Source organism: Aphelocoma coerulescens, chromosome 4 (genome assembly GCF_041296385.1).
Source record: "Aphelocoma coerulescens isolate FSJ_1873_10779 chromosome 4, UR_Acoe_1.0, whole genome shotgun sequence".
Classification (NCBI taxonomy): Eukaryota; Metazoa; Chordata; class Aves; order Passeriformes; family Corvidae; genus Aphelocoma; species Aphelocoma coerulescens.
The window spans coordinates 8,253,977-8,275,821 of NC_091017.1; the positions used below are offsets into that span (position 1 = coordinate 8,253,977).

At 36.2% G+C, this 21,845-nt stretch overlaps 1 long non-coding RNA gene across 2 annotated transcripts; it reads right to left on the bottom strand.

Annotated features, from left to right (window-relative positions):
• Window positions 1–7,701: 7,701 nt before the first annotated feature.
• Window positions 7,702–9,940, bottom strand: LOC138108932 (uncharacterized). Of its 2 annotated transcripts, none has more exons than XR_011150136.1 (4): window positions 9,868–9,940; window positions 8,496–8,641; window positions 7,985–8,067; window positions 7,702–7,887 (listed from the first exon to the last, which is right to left on the bottom strand). It is a non-coding gene; the product is annotated as an uncharacterized lncRNA (long non-coding RNA). The 2 variants fall into 2 exon arrangements; XR_011150135.1 differs by lacking the exon at window positions 9,868–9,940 and adding an exon at window positions 9,116–9,203.
• Between the last annotated feature and the right edge of the window lie 11,905 nt (window positions 9,941–21,845).

A 21,845-nucleotide genomic window follows, 5' to 3' on the forward strand; every position in this document is an offset into this window, starting at 1 on the left:
ACCCTGTGATTAAGTATGGATCATGCCTTTATGGTGAAGGCTAAAAGCAAACATGCGTTATTGATCTTTTCCATACTCCACAGCTAGGAGAAGTCAAAAAGACTAATTTTGATCAAATTGCAAAATAATATAATGATTGCTATAGAAAACCTTTATTTCCTACAACCTTTTGTCTGACAATAAAATATATTTTTACTGTCAAGTTGTCCACCTATACCACAGAGTCCCTACAAAGAGGTTTTGGGATGTTCTTTTGAAACCTTTGCTGAACTAGAGCTACTGCCATCCCCTCATCCACAGACTTCGTCATTTCATTGTAGAAGACAGGCTGGTCTAGGCTGATTGATTTTCTCCAGAAGAGTGATGTTGGTATTGAAGCTCAAGGACAGAATTGTGGTAAAACACTTCAGTTTTCAGTGTTAAAATCTCACAGCCATGTAAAATTATGAATTATTAAGTAGCTTCTATAAAATTGGAGAAGCTTCAACTCTTTCCCTTCTCTAGTAGTGTAGATTTTTGTTACAACACTCCTACAGAAGAGGAAAAGTCAACTATTACTGTCCTTATTCTGATGACTGCTAAGTGCAGTGAATGGGAGAGGGGCCTTCCTCTTTTAAGCACATAACCTTGTGAATAGCAAGAGCAGATATTTCCAGTAGCTTTTTAAGTCTAAAAAAACAGGTGGAATTTAAGTTTTCAAAGTTCACCTACAGCTTGCCTTTCATGTTTTCCCGGCAGAGTATTCACACTTTGTGTAGGTGCCTGTCTGTTTGCTTGAAAGGTTGTGATTCAGGTATGACCCAGTGTCTGAGATTCTGTTTTCCAGTCCGGGTCTGGATGCTTGAAATCTATATAGATCCATATATGGATATATATTTATATGTCCTACATATAAATAAATAAATAAATAAATATATATAGAGGATATGTATCTTTATATATAGGATATTTATTTACAGAATCTGACTTAGACATATGTCTAAGTCAGATTCTGGAAATAGGCCTATATTCCTAATATACATAACAGCTGAAATGATTTTTTTAAACATTTCCTTTCTTTATAGCTCAGATAAAAACCCGAAGGCATTTAAAGGAGAATAATCAATTCTAAGATTTTTATGATGACCCTGCGAAACTATTAGTGCAAGGATTTGTTAAACTTTGGGCTTAAAAACATACTTATATGGGCTTAAGAATTGCTAATACTCATTCAGAGCTTCGGAGTTGTGAAGCTTGAGGTGGCATAAAAGATGAGACCCTCTGGACAGTGCAAAAGAGAACAGCTGAATTACATCGGCATGTGACAGACACCTCACAGATGGAGTAGCAAATGAAATGTGATGGCATTTATCAAACATTAGAGATAATGTACAATATATTTATATACTGAACATAGATCTTTCTAGTTAGTGCTTTGGAAATCCCTGACAAAATTTTTTTAGGCACCTATTTTATTCTTAAAGGATTCTTACTGTTTTTCTCAAGTAGATTCTCAACCTTCTGGCTAAAACACATAGGAAAAAACATGAGAATGTGATACATGTGGAAGGAAGCACAATTTAGCTTAAATTTTTTATATGTATTAAATGGCTTTATTATTCTTAAAGGACACAAATACCTGAGAACGTAAAAAAAAAGAGGAAATAGCATGAAGAAAACAATTCTTTTGTGCTCTTGGGATTTCAAATGTGCAGATAACTAATACTGACCAATTTTTAGAGGAGGAATTTTAAGTGGACTTTTCATCCTGAAAAAACTTAGACGGATGAGTCATAAGCCTCTGAAAATTAGATTTCTAATGGAAACACCAAATCAACTTTTACTAACTAGAGTGTCAGGAATATGACATTATAATAAAGTACCCTGATGTATCTGTATTTGCCTTTTGCAAACATAATGAAACTGGCTTCAGTGGAGAAGGTGCCAGGGTGTTCCATCCACATCTGCTGTTTTGCAGGATAATATAACAATATTCAGACATGTACTGCTGGGTGTTATGTATTTGCACTAGAAGGGAAGACAACCAACAGAATATTTTTAATCGTGACTAGAACAACTCCGTGAGTTGCTCTGTGGATTATGGCATCTACCCTCATCCCTGTGGGGACAAGTTTGAAGTCATCAATACTTTTTATAGCAAATATTGATGACAACACCAGTAGCGCACACTACGGCTTGGCTTTTCTCCTGTCTGACGCGGCAAAGGCTCAGTGTGAACCCATTCATCCTGTACTGTTTTATTGCTGACATTTAGTTTTGAATGTCTGCCAATGTACTTGGCAGAACTTGGTCTTTTTGTTGTCCCATGCTTCCAACTAAGGAATGCAGTTCAGGAACCTGACTCCAGGATGTGGCTGATTGCACACAAACAGCAGTGTTGGCTCCCTCTAATCCAGAACAGGAACTGAAGACAAGTGTTCTCTTCTCATCCTCCACTGACCTCTGCCTCAAGAATTTCCAGTGACACCTTTTGTTTAATAGCTTTGGATAATTTTTTTTCTGCTGTCGCATCATATTTTATTTGATGACAGGAGAACTTGGAGCTGTGCCCATAAAGCATGGTGAGGGACAGTGCCCAGTGAGGGGGAGGACTGGAGAGGTTGAATGGCTCCAGATTGGCAGCTTGGAGAGGTCAGGGCTCTTTGCCACCATGTGCAGAAAGAGCAGCCATTCTCCCAGTGCCCTGAACAGCAAACTGCTCAGATCCCAAACCAAGTTAATGCTCATAGGTCAAACAAGCTGAGGGAGACTTAAAGGAGGGAATAATTTTTATCTAGAATACTAAATACAGTACAAACAAAATCTGATAACAAAAGATGTTGGGATATTGGTTGCATTTATTTTATTTATGAGACATATCCCTTAACAGAATTCAATTACTGATTATTAGACTCGGTAATTTTTTCCTGCTGCCATCTTCATACTTATTTGGCTATTTCTTCTTTTGAAACTTAAACTATTAATTAATTGTCATTCTGTATTTTCATTTTCTGTAATGTATTTTGAGTTTGCTTTACAGAGAAGTTGGAGATTTCTATTACATGTTTGAAAAGGTACTTTGGTACATAAAAATCAACAGAAATCATGGGGTGTGTACCTAAGAACATTTGTAGTTATTGATATCTGAGAAATTTAGAAATTACTATTTTAATCCATCTTGTAACATGATAAATGAGTGAAAACAGTTGTAATTGTTCAGCAGAGAGAGGAACCTACTTCATTTAATACAATAAGTTTAGGTCAGATCATGTTTGCAGCAGCATATGCTGGTCCATTACAGTCCCAGCAAGAAAGGCACTCACTCTGTAAAGTATCCTTTAAAATGCTATCTATTAGAGCTAGTGCTACAAAGAAAGGGAGAGTATTTAGATAATCCCACAGCCTTTTAGATACTGTGCATTGCAGCACCCAACATGTGACCAAATCAGAGTGCAGTGTTGTGTGGCTCCCATCCTCATTTTGTCATTACAGCTCTGGCATGATATTTTAAGTGGAAAGTGACCCTTTGTGATTTTTGCTGTCAGATAGCTACCACGCTCACATGGGAACTTGTGCCAGCTTTGTTGCTTGTAAAGGGTTTTCTTGAGATACCTTGTTCAGTGTATAATAAACTAAGATGCAAAATCTTACAGAGTAATTGCACTCATTATAGTTTTTATTTATGAAGAAGACAAAATAGCATGTTTCCCAGAGCTAATCCTGTCTGTGAAAGGTATACAAACTATGTTGACATCTATGGAACTACTGCAAATAGCTGTTACGTGAGAGAAGAATCACCCAGTCCTTTATCTTTCCTATTTTTCTTAGTTTCCTCTCTTAGCTAGTAATCATGATGAACAACTATAAAACTAAAGGCAAGCTAGGTTGGAACCCAAAATGTATAGACTTTCTTTGAAAGGAAACCCAATCTTCACAATGTTTTGGTTTTGGTTCTTTTTTTTTTTTTTTTTTTTTTTTTTGTTTGTTTGTTTGTTTGTTTGTTTGTTTGTTTTTTAAAATTATTTCTGAAACACTTGGAGTGATTTAGGCACCTAAATGTTTTAAGTTTTTCAAATGGCCTCTGGCACACCAGACATCTACCAGGAGCTGGCAGATAAAAGACAGACCTGATAGAACACGCTTATCCTCCTGGGGCAGCATTTGGTGAAATGGCAGAAAATGCCTACCTGAGCTGCCTCACACACCACGTGCTCATCAGCTTTTCTGTTGCAGCTGAGTGGAATATTTTAATCAATGTATACAGCTGAGTTTTTGAAATCAAGCAACTAAAGCCATAATAAAGTCTGCACCTTTGAAAATTGTAGTAGGGGGAGCAAGTCTGGGAAAAGCCTGGCTTCCATTCATAACTTCATTTGTGTAATGGTTATATAAGGGTTACTGCCCTTATTTGTGATGCTTGCTGCATTGTGTCTCATACTACTTGTGCTTCATTTAGTGATTTTTGAGATTAACTTCATTTTGCACAGCAATGTTCCAAGTACCAAATTTTCAGTGGATAAAAGAAAGGCATCTTTTAAAAAGGTCAAATATGTCAAAGAACCTTAGCTGGCATGTGTTGTCTTATAAACAGAAAATTAAAAGAGCTGCATTGTTGCCCTCTTTTCTGTAATATATGTACTGAAAGAGTTTGTATTTCAAAGAATTTATTTGTACGTGCAAAAGCATAAAAATGCTACCAGAGAACAAAATGTCAAATGAAATATTTTTCCCATTCACACAAACATGCAGAGCCATTTCTTGAATTCAGATCCACTTGAAAGCAAATAAAAGATATCTGGAAGGCAGTGAATGCAATTACTTCTTAACACCCCTTCCTCTGGCTCCAAATGTCAAAGATACAAAGACACAAATGTTTAAATTAACCGAGAAATATTTCCATTTCTGAAATATTAGCATTTAGACCTTTACTCATTCTCTTACTATGTTATTATTTTATTTGTTTGGAAGCCCTGGAAAAGATGTTTTCATGATCAAAACTTTCAGATCCTAAGTAATATACTTTAGGCAGAAGCTGTCACAATGTATTTGTCTGAGAAGGACAGTGTTATTCTACTTGTAATCTGAAACATTATATTATTCAGCTGCTTTCCTAATTGTGAATTTAATTGAGCCCAAAATTATGAGGCATTTGGGTAATTCAGCCACTTTGAAAATCTTGTAGAATTATTTTACTCTATTTTTATAGCCTCACCTTGGCCACACTTGTCCTTTATAGCTGATCAAAGAATGAGATTTCTATTTTTAGGAACCTTTTGAAGAAAAAAAATATCCATTTAAAAATACAAGAGAAATATTTGCTTTTAATTGCTTGAAGAAGCAAAGATTAAGAATTATGTAACTGTAGATGTAGAACTGTACATGTTCTGCTCTTCCATCCAAAAGCAGGTATCTTGGAATTGCAACACAATAATACAGTCTTGGAAAATGATATGCCAGATCCCATCAAGAAGTTTTATCTGCTCAGTTAATGTTTTATGGCTGTCTTTGCCTGTCTTAACCCTCTGCTTCTATGAGATTGTTCAGAAGCTTAGAGGGATCCTGATGAGAAGATGCTACTCAGGCCCCATTTTGGTTTCTGTTCTGCAGCACCCAGGCACGCAGCAGTTCTGTTTTCCTGCCGTGACCAGCTCCATGCCTCAGTGACAGGTATTACTTCCCAGCACACTGGGTCATTTTATACACACCTGCCACAGCTAAGGGCAGCAAGAATGTTTCCATGCAGAGGCAGCCCGGTAACTTACTTTTAAAATCCTAAGATGTGCATCAGCACAGCTGGAACAGTGGTGGTGGTAAAAGTGAGTAAATCAGCGGCAGTCTCTCAGCTGTTTGAACAGCCAGGCATTAAGCTCCTGGTTAGCCTATGGATATGGTTTGGCATCATGAAAGATTTGTTAAAAAAGAAGCTAATTCCCTCTATGGCATTATCTTCTGGTTCAAGGAGTCATTTTAGGGTTCTCTGTGATGCCCCTGCATGTGCTGCTCCCCAGGTTTCTCTAGATTAAGTATTTGGGTGGGGGAAATCCTGAGGCTTCAACACGGGTCGAGGGGTTGTAACACTGCACATGGCTTTTATCTCTTCCCGCATGCCTGGAGCTCCTTAGGAGGTTAAAATACAAATAGAGGCTTTTCTCATGGGTAAATCAAGCCAAAGGAATCATGCCTACATAATTCTGCTGCCTCCAGATTGCTGTCTTTTAGAACTTTTGAAGGTAATTGCTCACAATTTAGACTTAACAAGAGTCACAATAGCTGCACTTTTCCTTCGATTGCTATACTACACATTAATGAGGTCTGTAATAACTTCTGCACCCTATGAATATGTTATAAACTTAGATTCCTTATCTCTTTTTCATCCTCAGTCCTATCATGTATTGATAAATTTGACATGCCTGCTCTTGCTAAAATAATGGAATTTCCACTTTTGCTAGTACGATGAACTTTAGAAAGTGTTTAATCATAGGTGTTGTGCTCTGGAGGACCTTCAAAACTCAGCTAATCTGTAAAGTTGATATTCTGAAGACAAAATAGTGTCTTAGTTATTAAAGGAAATTATCTGTACAGGAAGAAAAAAAGCTTTCAGTCTTTTTCTTCCAAGTCTCGAGTGGTTAAGGCATGACTCTGCATGAATCAGAAGGATTCATTTGATTCCTGTGCTGACCTCTTTCAGAAAATTTAATTTCTCCATCTCAAACATATTATTTTTGTCTAATACAAAAGGGCATTAACCTGAACCTTATTGCACCCTTTTACAATTAGTTACCCTTTTGTTGCACTAATCTTTTATAGTATATGGAAGGATTAGTGTTTGAACACAATACAAAGCAAAGTCTGAATACAAAATCATTGTGGATGCTCCCTGTATTTTATTTTGTATTGTAGTGAGTGGATGAAAAATTTTTGACTCCTTTTAATCTCTGATTTGGTTTTGATCCCAAGGGTCAAGTATTAAATAGTATTCTGTTTGTAGACTTAGTAAAGATCAGCGGTATGTTGTAATTACATCTGAGGATAGGAGATAAGCTTTTATCCTTATTAAGGTTGATTATTAAAAGGATGCATATATGTAATTCACTAATGATAATTCTGAAATCTAAGTGTCTACTAAAAGTGAAGACTTGGATGCCTTCCAGTCCAGTTCTTTCCAGAAAGGTCCAGAGTAATAGTTTGCTTCCATAAATCACTCCAAAGACAAACAGGTATAGCTGACATCAGAATCTTCTTAATTCTGCATTTTAAAGAATATTTTAAGAAATGAATCTAAAGTGGAAAGCTAGGAAATAAGATAGAAATGTTTCTAAACCTGTAACTGATGGGTCATGTCTCAGTACACCTTTGGGAAACTAATTCCAAATGAAAACCTTCTTCAGTTAATGAAGAGAAAGAAGGAATTTTAAAACATAGGTGATGGCACTAGATCTTTGGGGGTTTTTTATCTGCTTTTATGCAATTGGAATACTGTTTGGTAGGAAACTATAGAGTTTAAGACTGTATTTATTCTGATTTTGGCTTTAACTGTAAATGATTTGTTTTTTTTTTTTTTCTATTTCTGGTACAATGTGCTTTGAAAATATGTTTGATTTCAAAGCATGTTCCCATTTCACACATTGGAAAAGGGATTCTTTTTTTCTCCAATTTCATTTCCACAATAATTTTAATAGATATTGCCTGGTGGAACTTTAGAGAAAATACAGTGACTTTATTTACATTTTGAAATTCTACTTTTATACATGACAATTTATTTACAAGCTTGTTTTCTGTATTATGGTACAATGACTACTCTTGTAGATAAAAGAACATAAATTTAAATTAAAAAACTGAGTGAAATTTGATTGAACTTCTGAAGAAAAGGGTGAGCAGATCGTTTAAGGATTTTAGCAGATCTTCAATCTGTTGGAGAGATATCATAAAAATTATCTTGAGTTTCAATTCAGCCTCAGCCCTTCCTCTATTGCTTATTGACTTTAATATTTGAGGGTAAACTTACTTCATAAGGTTAGAATTGATTGGGGCAGTATTTTGTCTGTTAAAGTAGCATCTTTCTTTTCTCTGGAGTGCTGGAAGGAACTTCTGCATTAAAATTAATACCAGTAACACTGTTCACATTAAAATATGCATTTATACTAAAAGCTATAAATGTTAGCTTATCAGGGGACAAACTGCCCTGCTGCTTTAGTGATCAAATTAATTAGGATTGTAAAAAAATAACTGAAAAAATGAGGAGAAAATGATAGGATGAAATGTCCTTATTCAGAGTAGTAAATGATTGGGAATTGTGAACTAATTCATAAAAGCTGTGTACCATTTATAGAAAATTAGAAGATACCAAATGATTACATTCATCAAATAAATGATTTGGCAGTTTTGTTTCCAAAGAGTGGGTATTATTAGAAGAAATGAATGAATCCATGAATACAAAACAGATATACAGAAATTATAAATAGTGAAATGAGTTCATAATTTTAATGAACTGCATTGAATATGTTTCTATACATTACCTTGTTTGACTTAGCTATAATAATGCAGCAGAATTTGGTGGATACTGATATGTGCAACCAAAAGGGAAAAGATACCAGAGATTTTTAATCTTCACTGAAATGAAAATAGTACAGTTCCTGCCAGGCCAACCAGCGATAATGCATGCCTGTTGAAAAAAAAACTATTTTATTTTAATGCATTAGGGAACAATCTAAAAGATGAAACTGAGAGGTAAACTGTAAGAAGAAATTGGAGGCACTAAGGGCATAAAATGTTGCAGTCAATTGTGAACCTACCATGACCAAGTTTAAATACTAAAAATACTGTAAATTCAAATGTCACATGATCACACAATATTAAGAATTAGCAAAGACAAGCGTTATCATTCATTTTGTCAACTGAACTCCAGAGCAGTCTAACAATACTAATGTCTCTTTCATCCAATGAACTTAAACTTGCAAAGTCACCTGTCTGTTCCTCTAACCTCTTAAAATTATTAGGTAACTCTAGAAGAAAATTTTGAGTGTTTGTGAGACAAATATGCTTGAATTAATACCTGATTTTCCATGCAGAGTTTTTACCAGAAAGGCTACTAGTACTCAGATAAATGATGTAATTTTCTGTAATAATGTGTGCTTACAAGATAGATGGTGTATGAAATGGCCACTTCTGTGTATTGTTCCAAATCCAGCACAATCTGTAATACTTCATTATTGATCAAAGGTGATTTCAGCCTTGGAGGGATAAATGATGTAAAGAAACACTAACTTGTTTCCAGGAAAAGACAGAACTGCTCTATTACAGGTAACATTTTAAAATAAACAAATATTGCCAGCATTTTCAAAGCAATCCACTATCATGTCTGTAACATTTTAGGGATGCACGTGAGACCTGTGATCACCAAACTCTCTCCCTTAATCACCTCAGATGCTCAGCATCATTCTGCTAATCATAGTATACCAGTTTCATCTTCTTGCCCAGTTAGATTATTGCAAAGCTCCAGCAGGCAGAACTGGGATATATGTTCTGCTGCCTTCAAAACTCCAGGGGTATTAAAATAAAAGGTGTAGTCATTCTTTCAGTAGAATCAGTGTTTTCTTAAATCCAAAGAGAAGGTTAGGGGTGGATTCCAGCTATTTGGTGGAGCAATCCTTAAAACTGGATGGCTGCGAGGAGAGTTGAGGTGCTGGCATTCATTTCTGAAGGTGAGGAGTGTTAATGACTCGGGATGGCAGCATTCTGTGCTGGTGCTCAAACTGTGCCAGTAAAACTCTGAGAGACAGCTCAAATATATATTTAGTTTTTCTAATGCATTTCACAGTGGGTGAGTGAAAGAAATCCACCCCATTCCAAGTTACACATTTGCACTGAAACTACGATCAAAAGGGATACCTTGTGATAGCAAATGTTTCCTCATTGCAGCCAGAGGTGCTCTGATAATGAAGCATTTTCTTCTACAAATGTCTAAAGGATATTGTATTGCAAAGCTGGACAAGGTAAAACTTGGACATTAGGTATTTGTAACATGCCAGAACATTTCAATGTTAAGGGGTAAACAGGTTCCTTTACTCTGGGTTGGCACACAGGAGAAAAACCAACCAGATATTCTCAAAATGTCAAAATTACACAAAAATTTACTAGCAAAATAAAGAAATCAAGGAACTTTGGCAAAGGTTTAAATACAACACCAAATTCAATATAAAATACTTATGGCATTAACTTATAGCTCAATCCTTTAACCAGAAACTTTTAAACTCATAAGATGTTAAGTTACACAAAATGCTCCATGGAAAGATAATTAGGAGAAGAAGAAAGAGAAAGACAGAAAAGGTACAGAAAAACACACATCTAGCTACCAGCTGGACAGCTCTCCCAAGCTGGGATACATGCTCTGGGCTGGGGGTGGGGCATTTCACTGCCTGTCCTGGGCAGGGCCTGACCTGCCCCTCCCACCACAGACGCACACAGGCGTTTCAGGCATCCCAAAATGTCTTGGGATATTAATCTTTCCTGGTCTCTGACAGTATTTGGCCTGAAAAAAAAAAAAAAAAAAAATTGATGGATTTGATTCTATAGCGAAAACATGTCCTCATTTCCTTTGGCTCTGGAGTAACATATTCTGAACTTTCCCCAGTATTAGTTATCTCTCTAATTAAGGCCAGAGTAAGCAAAAGAGCCTTTTCTGAGAACTTTCTCTTCCTGGGTCCTTCTATGAAAAACAATTTTTAAACTTTACAGTTCCATATTTTAGGAACTCACAGGAATGTCCCAAGAAAGTCCAGAAAGTCCAGGATCTACCTAACCAAGATATGCTGATTATATTTGTTCCTTCATTTTGCCATTGCTAAAGATGTTTTAGCAACATGGAAACTAGAATAGAATGGTCAATTTATAAAAATCCACTTTACATGAATACTAAAGAATTTGCATATAAATAGGTTTTCTTATTTAAATGCCCTGTGGGTGAATGTGATCCAATACCCCTCAGAAATCAAAATCCTTAACTATCTCATTTAAAGTTTCCCTGCTGAAAATAAGGTGAAGTTGGACAGGTTTTGATTAACATGACATTCCTTCCTGGAGAGTGCTTACAAGACCAACAAATCACAATTCAATTAAGCTGTGCCCTGTCCTGTACTTTCAGTGTGTTCTTTGTGGTTTCTTTTTCCAGCACTCACACTTACCCCATTTTTCCCTTGTTTCATTTTGCAAGACTTCATGTGTAAAGTCCCACAAGAAAGGCAAATGAGGAACATTTCAAAAACCTGATTGCAGATCTTGCTGCTTAAGACACAGGCATTGCCCGTATCTGCCATTATGTCAGCTGACTCCTTAAAAATGAGATGAAGAAGTAACTATTAGACTGTATTTACATGTCTCCAAGTGCTTTGTTTGCTCCCCTGTAACTAAAGGGTGTGTCAAATTTTTCATTATCAAATCCTATTTTTAAGGCAGCAAAAACTTAACACAAAGCCATGACAGGACTTTCCAAGTAGCAAAACACCCAGCCCACTTTGTGCAGATGATAACCTGATTAAAGCCAGGGTAATGCAGCTGGAAGCCCAGGAAGCCACAGGAAGCACCAGCCACAGCCCATTTGTGGAGCACAAATGCACTTGAGGCAGTATCATCTGCACTCTTCCAGGACCTAATGCCTTCTTTAACACCAACCATCTCTCCTGCAGCTTGTACCTTTCCCCACTAAACTGTGAATTCTTTGTTATATTTTTGCAAGGCCTGTATGTGCATTCACATGCTTGCCCTGCTTTATAGATGCTCTAAGAGAAATCTCCTTAAAGAGGTCTTTGCAGCAGCAACCCATTCCCCCAGTCCTCGTTCCAAAGCAGGCAGTGGATGTGTACCAGTGAGCTCCTGCATGCTGAGCTGCTGCATGTTCTGTGGCCTCTTCTCTGGCTCTACCTGTCTCTTTTCTCCAACACCTGAAGATAATTTGAGAAAAGTACTGTGTGAAATCTATAGAGCAAGTAGCTTAACATGGCATAAAAATTGCATTAGCTTTTAACACTAAACAGTCTTATCTGTTGGATTAATACCTTGAACATTTTTAGATGCTGCAAACCAAATCTAGGTGGGAACCCAGCAGCCAGGGGGAGATTGTAGGGAATTTCCACAGCAGTGTTTTCTGAGAGGAATTGAACTCGGTATTTTGGTTGATTATCCTGAGGATATATATACATCTGCTTTTCCAATAAACTGGTGAAGATGTGTTTTCTATATACTGTGTGCACATGGAGGGTTCACAGTATACAGGAGCATGGAGCTGGATCTCCAGGGGCTCTCCTCTGGAGAATGCACCTTCCCAGGGTGCATTAAAGCCTGGAAACAGAGACAGTGCTAGCAGGGATTCAGGGGTGGATGCCCCCTTTCTTCTGCCAGCTAAAGTGCTACACACATCTGAAGTGATCTGAGGTCAGATAAATGGAAAACACTGCAGGATTTTCCTTTTTCTTTGTTGCCATCAGGCGGGAGCCTGGCAAACACCAGTAGGATGGGGGACAAACATCTCCTCCAGTACCTGTTTGTCTATGGGAGGAATCATTGCAAAAAGGAGGAAGAAAAATGGAGTAATATATATTAATTTGGAAATTACTGAACTGCATGCAATTATTTTTAACTCAGCTCCATTTGGCTGCCAGGTATAAGGGTCTGTGGTGCACCCTGGATGGACTCCTGTAAATGGATGCAGAGCACAACATTCATCTTCAGTCTCTGAGTCTGTATTAAGGCTTTTTTTTTTCACTGGGTATGTGCTGTGTATATTGGGAGCACTCAAGCTTTGATTAAACTAAATCCAATCCCCAAATCTTTCTAATGAACTGTAAAAACTCACTCTAATTTACATTCAAACTTTACTATGCTCTCCATATTGTAATTATATTAGTAATGATCTATCTGAAGGCTTCCTAAGTTTTATAGGAATTTACTTGTAATTATAAAAATATGGAAAAGAGATAAGGGAGAGAAAATCAGGCAATAAGAAAGGAAATAAATATAAAGAAGGAAGCTAAGAGGGGAGAAAAGAATCTGGAAGGACAGCAAGAGCAGAAGAAACAGTACTAGCATGGCAATGTAGTTGTAAAACCTTGTCAGAATCACTTTCTTGCATAAATAAAATATCAGAAGAAAACATTTTAGCTTTATCACAGTAGCAGCCTTTCCATTAAAAGTTAAGGTAATCAGAGAATAAATAATATTTAATATTAATAATAATAGATATATTACAATATAATATACAAAAATAATGTTATTCCTCCGTGAGCAGTATGAGAGTTGCCTTTTGGAAACTACATGGAGTTAAATTCTGGCTGGCTAAAAGCTGGCTATGAAATTACCTCCATTCTAAGTCAAGCTCTTGGGACAGGTTTAAAATGCTAATCCCTTTTCTTTTTTCTCTCTCTGCTTTTGATGAACAATTTCTCATGCTCATTTCATTGAGTAATAATGTCAAAGTGTTCAAAACCCAAGCATTTCAATTATAAGCATATCCCCAGAGATAATGCCGATATAAAGGTAATTTTTTATCTGGTTAGGATTTGAATTGTTAACTCTTCATGGTTTTTAAATCAAAATTTGAAAACACGTAGTAATAGTTATAGTATCTTGGCAGGTTAATTAGTATGTCATGTCGTATTTCTGTCTTGTGGCTTGACATACAATACACACAGAATTTCATTGTTATTTAAAAATGTTCTTGTTCTTTGTGATGCACAATCCATCGCAAAAATTAAAGCTACACATTAACAAAATTGCAAGAATATGGGTCTTTCCCTGACTCATTGTAAAGTACTATAATAAAAATTCAAAGCATAATATTATTTTCTTTTTTCATTTAAAACTTTGGTTTTTGTGTTTTTTCTCTGTAGAATGTTCTCTCTTTTCTTAATGTTTAGTTAAACACAGACAAATATCAACAAGACCTCTTTTTGAAATGCATTTCCTTTTCCTGCATCCTCTCTTTCTTGAGTAGGTGTTTGAAAATTCTGTTTTTGAACTAAAATTTGGGGTTTGTTTCCCTCTGAGCAGTTTCCAACCATAATGTGAAAAAGAAAAAAAGACTCATTGAGAAAAAAAGTTGCCTTGTTTTGGTAACATTCTTTTTTCTGAGGGATTATACAAACCTTTCATTATCATTGATATTATTATGCTCCCAGTGATTTCCTCTGTTGTCTTAATTCCTGTTAAGTTACTAAGAGACAAAGCAGCTCTTGAGGATCAACATAGCATTATTTCTCAAATTATTAGTCTTATTTTCTTCTTTATTGCATTTTCATTCTCCTAAACCTTGCCATTAAAAGGGTTATTATTGTTGTGACAATAAGATGGGATAAGGAAAAATTTATTCAAAGTCACAACAAGGGTTTAAGGAGAGGCTGACACAGCCAAAGGGACTGACAAGGGCAATTAACTTAGTCACAGAGTGCCAGATGTAAGGGAAGATGAACGTAAGAAATGGGAAGACTACATTTAAAATTAGCAATAATAACTTGTGTAAATAATGTGTGACTGAAATACAGGACAGGTCTCTACCTGCAGACACTGACAAGCTTTTAGACATAGGACAGCAATAATGGCAAATAACTTGCTATTCCAGGAGAATAATTATCAGCATGTGATGTCTAATGTGGCATGTTGAAAATACCTTCTGTTTTTTTCTGTATTTAAAAAATAAGAGCTTAATGAAATATGAATAAAGGCACAGGAAAAGATAAGAAACACATGGCAGTGTTGAAAGGCCAGCCCTAAATGTGTGCAGAGGGATTTGGTGCCAGCCAAGGAAGGTAGTTCCAGCATGGGGGGCTGGTATTAGCTAAGTTTGCCCAGGAATTTTTTTTCAATTTAGGAATTTTTTCATTATATAGACAGAGGACAAGGGCAGCATTAGAAAGTAGTAATTAGAAATTTGGGAAGCAGTGACCCTTATTTGAGTCAGCTGTGCAAGTCCAGGCTATATTCACTGATATAGGGGAGAAAACAGTGAGATTAATTAAACATTACACAAAGACTAAGAGATCTGATTCAAAATATTTGGACTAGGCTGTTTCCATAAATAATCAAGTGTAAGAAAGAAGAGAAAAAACAATCAATCATTCTCTTATGCTGTGAGTACATGTTTTGTGGACAGGTAAAAGGATTTTGAAGTTATATTTAAATATAAACTATTATGAATTAAAGACCCTAACATGTTTTTCAACCTTACTTTAACTTAATTTGGGAATTTACCTGTTAAATTGATGTATATAAAAGACTAAAGCAGTAGAAACTGTCTTCAATGTTGCTGAAGTTGTTTACAGCTGTCTTGGCAATTGGCTTCATTTCTTTAAGATGACAGAGTGTCCTTCTTATAACGGCTATCATACATTATTATGCAGATCCACAATGCCATATGGAAGCATAAATGATAAAATGCACTTTCATTTAAGCCAGTATAAATACTAGTTATTGGCAAATTCATTCTTTTCATCTCTGATCTCACCTCTCTGGCATGAAAGAAAAACTGAGACTACTTGTCTAAACAATTAATACATAATTTAAAAGCAGGGTATCAAGAGCATTATCAAAAAGTCCACATACAAATAGAAATCATATCTGTGTACAAATACAAATTAACTTTGGAGGCACCCATTTTTGTGAACAATTAACAGTAATTGTTTATATTGACATGTAGCAATTTGTAGTTTGAATTATAAGAGCAGATAAATAATTTGAATTGGCAGCAATATATTCTGCTTTAAACTTGGGGGGATTTGGTAAAGCCTCAAAGTTCAGCTATCACTGTCTTGAGAGCTTAGAGGCATTAAGAGTCCAAGAACTGACATCAAGATTTAGCACACTACTTGGAGGACTGAGAATACCTCAATGGAAAATAAATCAATGCTGTAAGTAAAGTTTTTTTAAAATCCAATACTTAACAGGTGGTGTAAGGGAAAGTTTAGATGTCTCACTGAAGTAAGAGCAAGACAATGGCCAATTGAGAAAAATGAACCAAGTCTTCTGGATCCTTATACCTCAAGAGGAAAAAAACTTGTGGGTCAAATTTAACATTCCTTACTATTAAAAAGAAGTAAGAGAATGTTGTTAATATTTCAGTAACAAGTTTCGTATTCCTTATTCCCAGAACTTGGTACCAGACCCATATTTCAAAAATAAAAGCAACTTCTTTATCAGCTGATGTGTCAACCAATTAGAACCTCTTTTACATTTTTTCATTGCTCTGTCATCTTCAGCCAAAGTCAACAGCGAGTCAGAGATCTCAAAGATGTGCAAGTCCTTCAATTTTCATGAGAAATGATAGGTACATGGAAGTGAGGGTCCACAGTCTGGAAAAGCCTGCAAGATAGCTTGTTTTTTCCATGTGGTGTGCTGGTTCACCAGACAGCAGGGGCAGTGATGTATTAAGGAATGCTGTACTTCACAGAGGAAGGGAATGTGTATGAGAATTCAGAGCTCAAATTTGGTCGTTGAAACCTGAAGGTAATGTCATTTTCTGGTGCTGTGTTCCAAAGTGCACGATTGAGGTATGGGAACAAACTATTGAGGGAGAAAGACTACGGTGAAATTCGTGATTATTGTCCTATAAAAGCAGTTTGAGTTTGCCAAAAAAAAATCCCCCAAAATCACTGCGGTCACACAGGTTGATGTGTAAGAGATTTTATGAAGGGTAGATGCCAGACCCCTAGCATGGTGCATGGCATCACTGAGGATCTGAAGTGCTCTCTGTTCTTAACACACTGCACAGCAGTACTTGGGATTCTTAAAACTGAATACTGTATCAAAAGTAAGACTTGTATTCGAAAAGGATAAATAAGAACTTTGGTTGTTCTGTGTTGTACAAACATCTTCTGAAATAATGAAAGCTGTGCTCTAAGAATGACAGGCATATCTGTGAATCAATTAAAGATACTTATGTCATTTTTGATCTCATTCTCACAATAAACAATAATCTGAATCTGCATTTTTAATTCTTAGCCTATTCTACCATTTCCTTCTGTTTAATGGTGGCTGCCTGTGTATTTGAAACTCAGGTTATTCATGTTGAATAATGGGAAATGTCAGGAAGACTCCTTCCTTTTATTCTGAAACTGAGCTAATAAAAAATGTTCTTTTCAGTCCTTAGGTGGGTACCTTTATGTCAAATCCAAGCAGAGACAGAAAGGCTTATTCCCCAGTAAGCTACAGTACCACTGAGACTGACACTGTGCTCTAACTGCATATCTCAGAACGGCTGGTGGGGCAAGTGGATCATAGTGGGGTTTTTATGCTTTCTTTTGTTGGTTTATGAATTTGTTTTGAAGCAAAGCCACTCATACTGTAAGTAAAATTATCAGTTCAACAGAGAGCTCCAAATAGCTCTGCAAGGCCAGATTTGAATAAGATTCTCATATAATCTGGTTATAATAGTCCATCTGGAATATATATTGCAAGAATCCTGCCTTTGAGGTCTGATCTTGTAGACTGAAGCTCAAGAAAATTCTGCCTATAATAAAGCTGGTGTATAACAAATAGCATAATATTTGTGTAAATTAGTTTTTCTAGATACGTTTTAATATCTTCAACTTCAAATGTCATATGAATCCTTTGCCCTAGCTTAAAACAAAGTATCAAACCTTGCACGAGTGGTAGCCGGAGTAGTTTAAAATCAAAAAGACATTGTATCTGCATCTGCGCGGCAGTGACTGCATAACAACACGGGAAGTATAAAATCAGAAAGACATGACATCTTTGCAGGTTATATGTTACTAACATCGCTGTGTGACTAATTTGATGTGACTCAAAGTCCTCAGGAAAAGATGTGTCATTCTGTCAATCGCATTGGGCTGCGTTAGATAGCAGAGCTGGTAAGCTGTCTGTTAATGCTTGGAGAGAACGTGTCGTGATCGTGTGATTGGATTCTGGAAATACTGACTAAACAGTTTTTCATATCTTTGTAGCTGGTTAAATGGAGTGATAGATATCTCTAATTTCAAAACTGCAGTTTCAGGAAGATTAAAACCATAGCAATACTCCATCGGCTATCATATTGCAAAATAAGCTGTGTGCAGGATGACTTGTGACCTGAAACCTGTAAAACTGAAATGCAGAAAAATTTTAGATGCTACCTTCTCTAAATAAGAAGGCAGGCAAAATACAAGTAATTAGATGACAGCTACTGTGGCTGATGCTAATTTCTGATTTTTAATCAATTTTTCACTGAATTTTTTCAAAGTAGAAATGGTCTTTAAAGCCAAAGCCTTGTCACTTTTATGCATGTCATTCAATTAAATCTAAAAGTAACATAATGAAACTACTCTTTTCTAAAGTGACTGCTGAATAGAAATTATTTCTATAATGTTTAGCTGGAAGTACTGGAGTTTAATTTCTGTGGCTGTATAAAGAAACAGGTTTTCAGTATGGAAAGGGATAGGCAGGAGAGATCTAATCTAAGATGCAGAAGGATGCTGCAGCTTCATAGTGCAAGTTAAGTGCTTCTTTAGAACTGTAATAACTGTACAATACCTATAGAAATTATCCAGGTGAAAGATACCACAAAACTGAAAATAAGGGTATGACCACGCAAAAATTAGGAAGTGGCTGCACTCTCACAAATAACATCCCTTTCTCTTATTTAAAAAAATGAATATGATCATATGCAAAATTGCTTATTAACAGTGAAAACAGATGAATTAAGAAAAAAATAGGGATCTTTTGTGCAATATAGGAGAGGAACATTTCTCTTCTTACTCAGCTTCTATCTATTTGTAGGGATTTTGCCATGAATATCCATGCTTATGGGTAGGATGGGGCCTTGAGTGTAATACTATATTGCTTCACTGTAATATGAGGGCTAGGAAAGTTTCTGTATTGTTAAATGCAAGATATTCATGGCTTTTCAGGGTCAATATGGCTTTTTTTGCCATCACTTCTTTGTCAAGAAATGTTATATATATTCCCTAATTTGTACAGTTTTTTATATCTAGGAGTTGAGCTATTATTCAAGACTTCTGCTTGGTCTCACTTACTAATTGCAGTAGCCATAAAAAGCTCTTACTAACTGTAAATTGCCTGTCATTATAGTCAGTTGTTTGAAATCACTGGAGCATTTCTAAATTTATGACATCTGCAAGGATATAAACTTAAATACTTTAAAGAAGTTATAACTAGTCCAATAGGGTTCATCATAACTTTCTCATCAGGTGACTTATTCCACCACCTGTTACATTTATTTTACTTTTACTTATAAATCTGCATAAATACTGTTGTGTCTTCATGCCATGGTATTTTGTGGCAGCTCATTTTTATTGGAAAACCAAATAACATCAGGTTCCTTTAAGACACTTCTAAGAGCATAAGGGCTATAGATATGGTTTTATGATTTATAACTTCAGTCCTCCCAAACTCTGTCAGCAATGGCATTACAGTTCAATTAAAAGTCACCTATCAAAACAAAAACTGGCATGTACCATATGACAAAAGCTTGTCCTGATAACACGAGCTGCAAGACAAAATGATAAATTACTGCTTTGTGAGGAGCAGAGTTACAGCCTAGAGTTTGCTGCCCATAGTTTAATTAGGCAGGAAGAGATCCCTCAGTGAACTAGGATTCAGATTCTGCTGAAGGTTTCTTATCTCAGGTCACAGGTAAGTGTTAGGATTTGGGAGGGAGGGGTTGGCTCATTCCCACTTCCCCAGGTAAAGGAACAATGCAGAAAATTTGAAAGATTTCATTAAAAAGCAAAGGATAGAAATAAATGAAAAGGATTAGGAGAAATTTCTGTTTACTGCCTGAATGATTATATAAGAAAGATGAAAGCTTCCCTGCTCTAGGACTTCATGTTAAGGGGACTAAAGTGCTTGAGTCTGTGAGAAACATGAAGACCAGTGAGTCAACAAATAAATCACACAGACATTGAGACTGGACTGCTGAGTTGTTATATGGTTAGTTTTAATTACAAGGGGATAATATGTCATAAGATGGGATTAGCACAGGCTCCTAATGAGTAATATAAGTGATTTTTAATTTGAATGTATACTTGGATATAAAACAGACTTTCAGCTTCTAGCTTTAAAATACTTTGGAGTTTTTTCTGGAGAAATGGTTGAAGAAGACAGCAGTCTAGATCTTAACAACACTGAATTCTGTATTTCATCTAAAGGCCTTTTGTTTTTTATGCCACTGCAATGTGTAGTGCAGGCAGAGAATGAATAAATATAACCTAAAGTTGTGAAACCTGAATTAAGATACTCTATGCAGGGTGTAAAGTAAGAATTTAAAATACGAATTGCTAATGAATGTGTTGTTGCTGAGATCAAAGGGCATTCTCATATGGTAGTGATGTAATACTCTCACTCAACATGAGTTTGTGAATACTCGGCTCCTGTTCATGGGAATTTTGTGGCTAACACCTTATTGGAAGAGCAGAGATTAAAAGCCAGCATCTGGCTGAATCGATGCATTTATGTTGTTTTACAAAAGATTTAAATGTAGTCCTAAGATTTAATGAGTTTGAACTTGAATAGACTTCTTTATTCTACTTACCTCTGCATAGAACCTGCAGGATTATATTCTCTTCTGGGACACCACAGCCTGCCATTTGGTGTCTGTTCTGGGTGTTTCTGTAGTCCTTCTGACAATTTTTTTCAGATATTTCTATCAGATATTGCAACAGTTTGCAGTTGTTTCTGATTTGTATTTGCTTTCTGAAAGTGCTCCATGTAGAAAGTTCCTCCACATTTGACAGCTCAGTTGTTAGGATAGCCAATATCTCAGCAGGACAAGTCCCATTCCAGGGAAAGCTTTTTAGTGGTGTTGAATCTTTACAAATACAGAGATGCTTCTCTCTACCAACCCACCCCTCATCTGACTGCCTCACATTGGTGCTGTTCATCTTGAGACTCTTCCAGAGCCTTATTTTTGGGCAGCAAAGGGAGGGGGCACTGAAATTGCAGATGAGGAGTGGGAGACAGAGGGTGAATGGGCTCAGCTGCAGTACTGCTGGCTGCTTGATGGGGCACACTACTGTGATTTGATTTCATGGCAATCCCCATTAAATAGTTAAAAGATTTTCTTGTTTTGAGTAGAGCTGGACAGAATTTTTCTGAGGGAATAGTTCTCAGTTAGAAAATGCTGATTCCTTTAAAGAGAAATCTTTTGTGGAAATGTGACAATCTGAAGAGAAATTGCATTTAAAAGTTGGACTGCTCCACTTTGACTTTTCAGAAAGAGCAGTAGAATTTTCAATTAAAAACAAAACAAAAAACCTTTATGAAATTAAAAAAAAAAATTATATTCAATTCCATTGATTGCAAATATAAAGACTGAAGCTGATATGAAATATTTTGTTCACAAAAACTAATTATTTTGAATTATTTTGAATTATTTTTGCACCTGCAGGCCTCACAGACTACTGAGCTTCTTCTAAGTGTCCAATAAAATAGTTTAGTTCAAGGGATGCTTTCATGACTCATTTTATGTTTGTCCTCTTTGATGGTGATCTGCAGAAGGGTTTCTAGCTGGTTTTTATAATCTCCAAAGTTCAACTTCTTAATTGAAACGAGCTCCAGGTAGTTTCACACCAGAAGTTTCTTTAAGGTTTATTTTCACTCCTATGAGGCAGGGAATTTCCTCACAGGAGTTCTCCTGCTGAGAAGCTCTACTGTGTTTCGCCCCACACCCTGTTGTTCCTGGGGAGACACTTGTACAGGTGAGATTCTCTAATAGACATTGTGTGGCTGTATATTGAAAGTATTTTTTCCACAAATAGCAAAATTAGGGACAAGTCTAGTGAAAGCAGAAGGGAATGTTCAGCTTATTGAGCATGTACTATGGGCTTGACTACAGTGCTAAAGCAGAAGTCATTGCAAAGTCAGCCTTT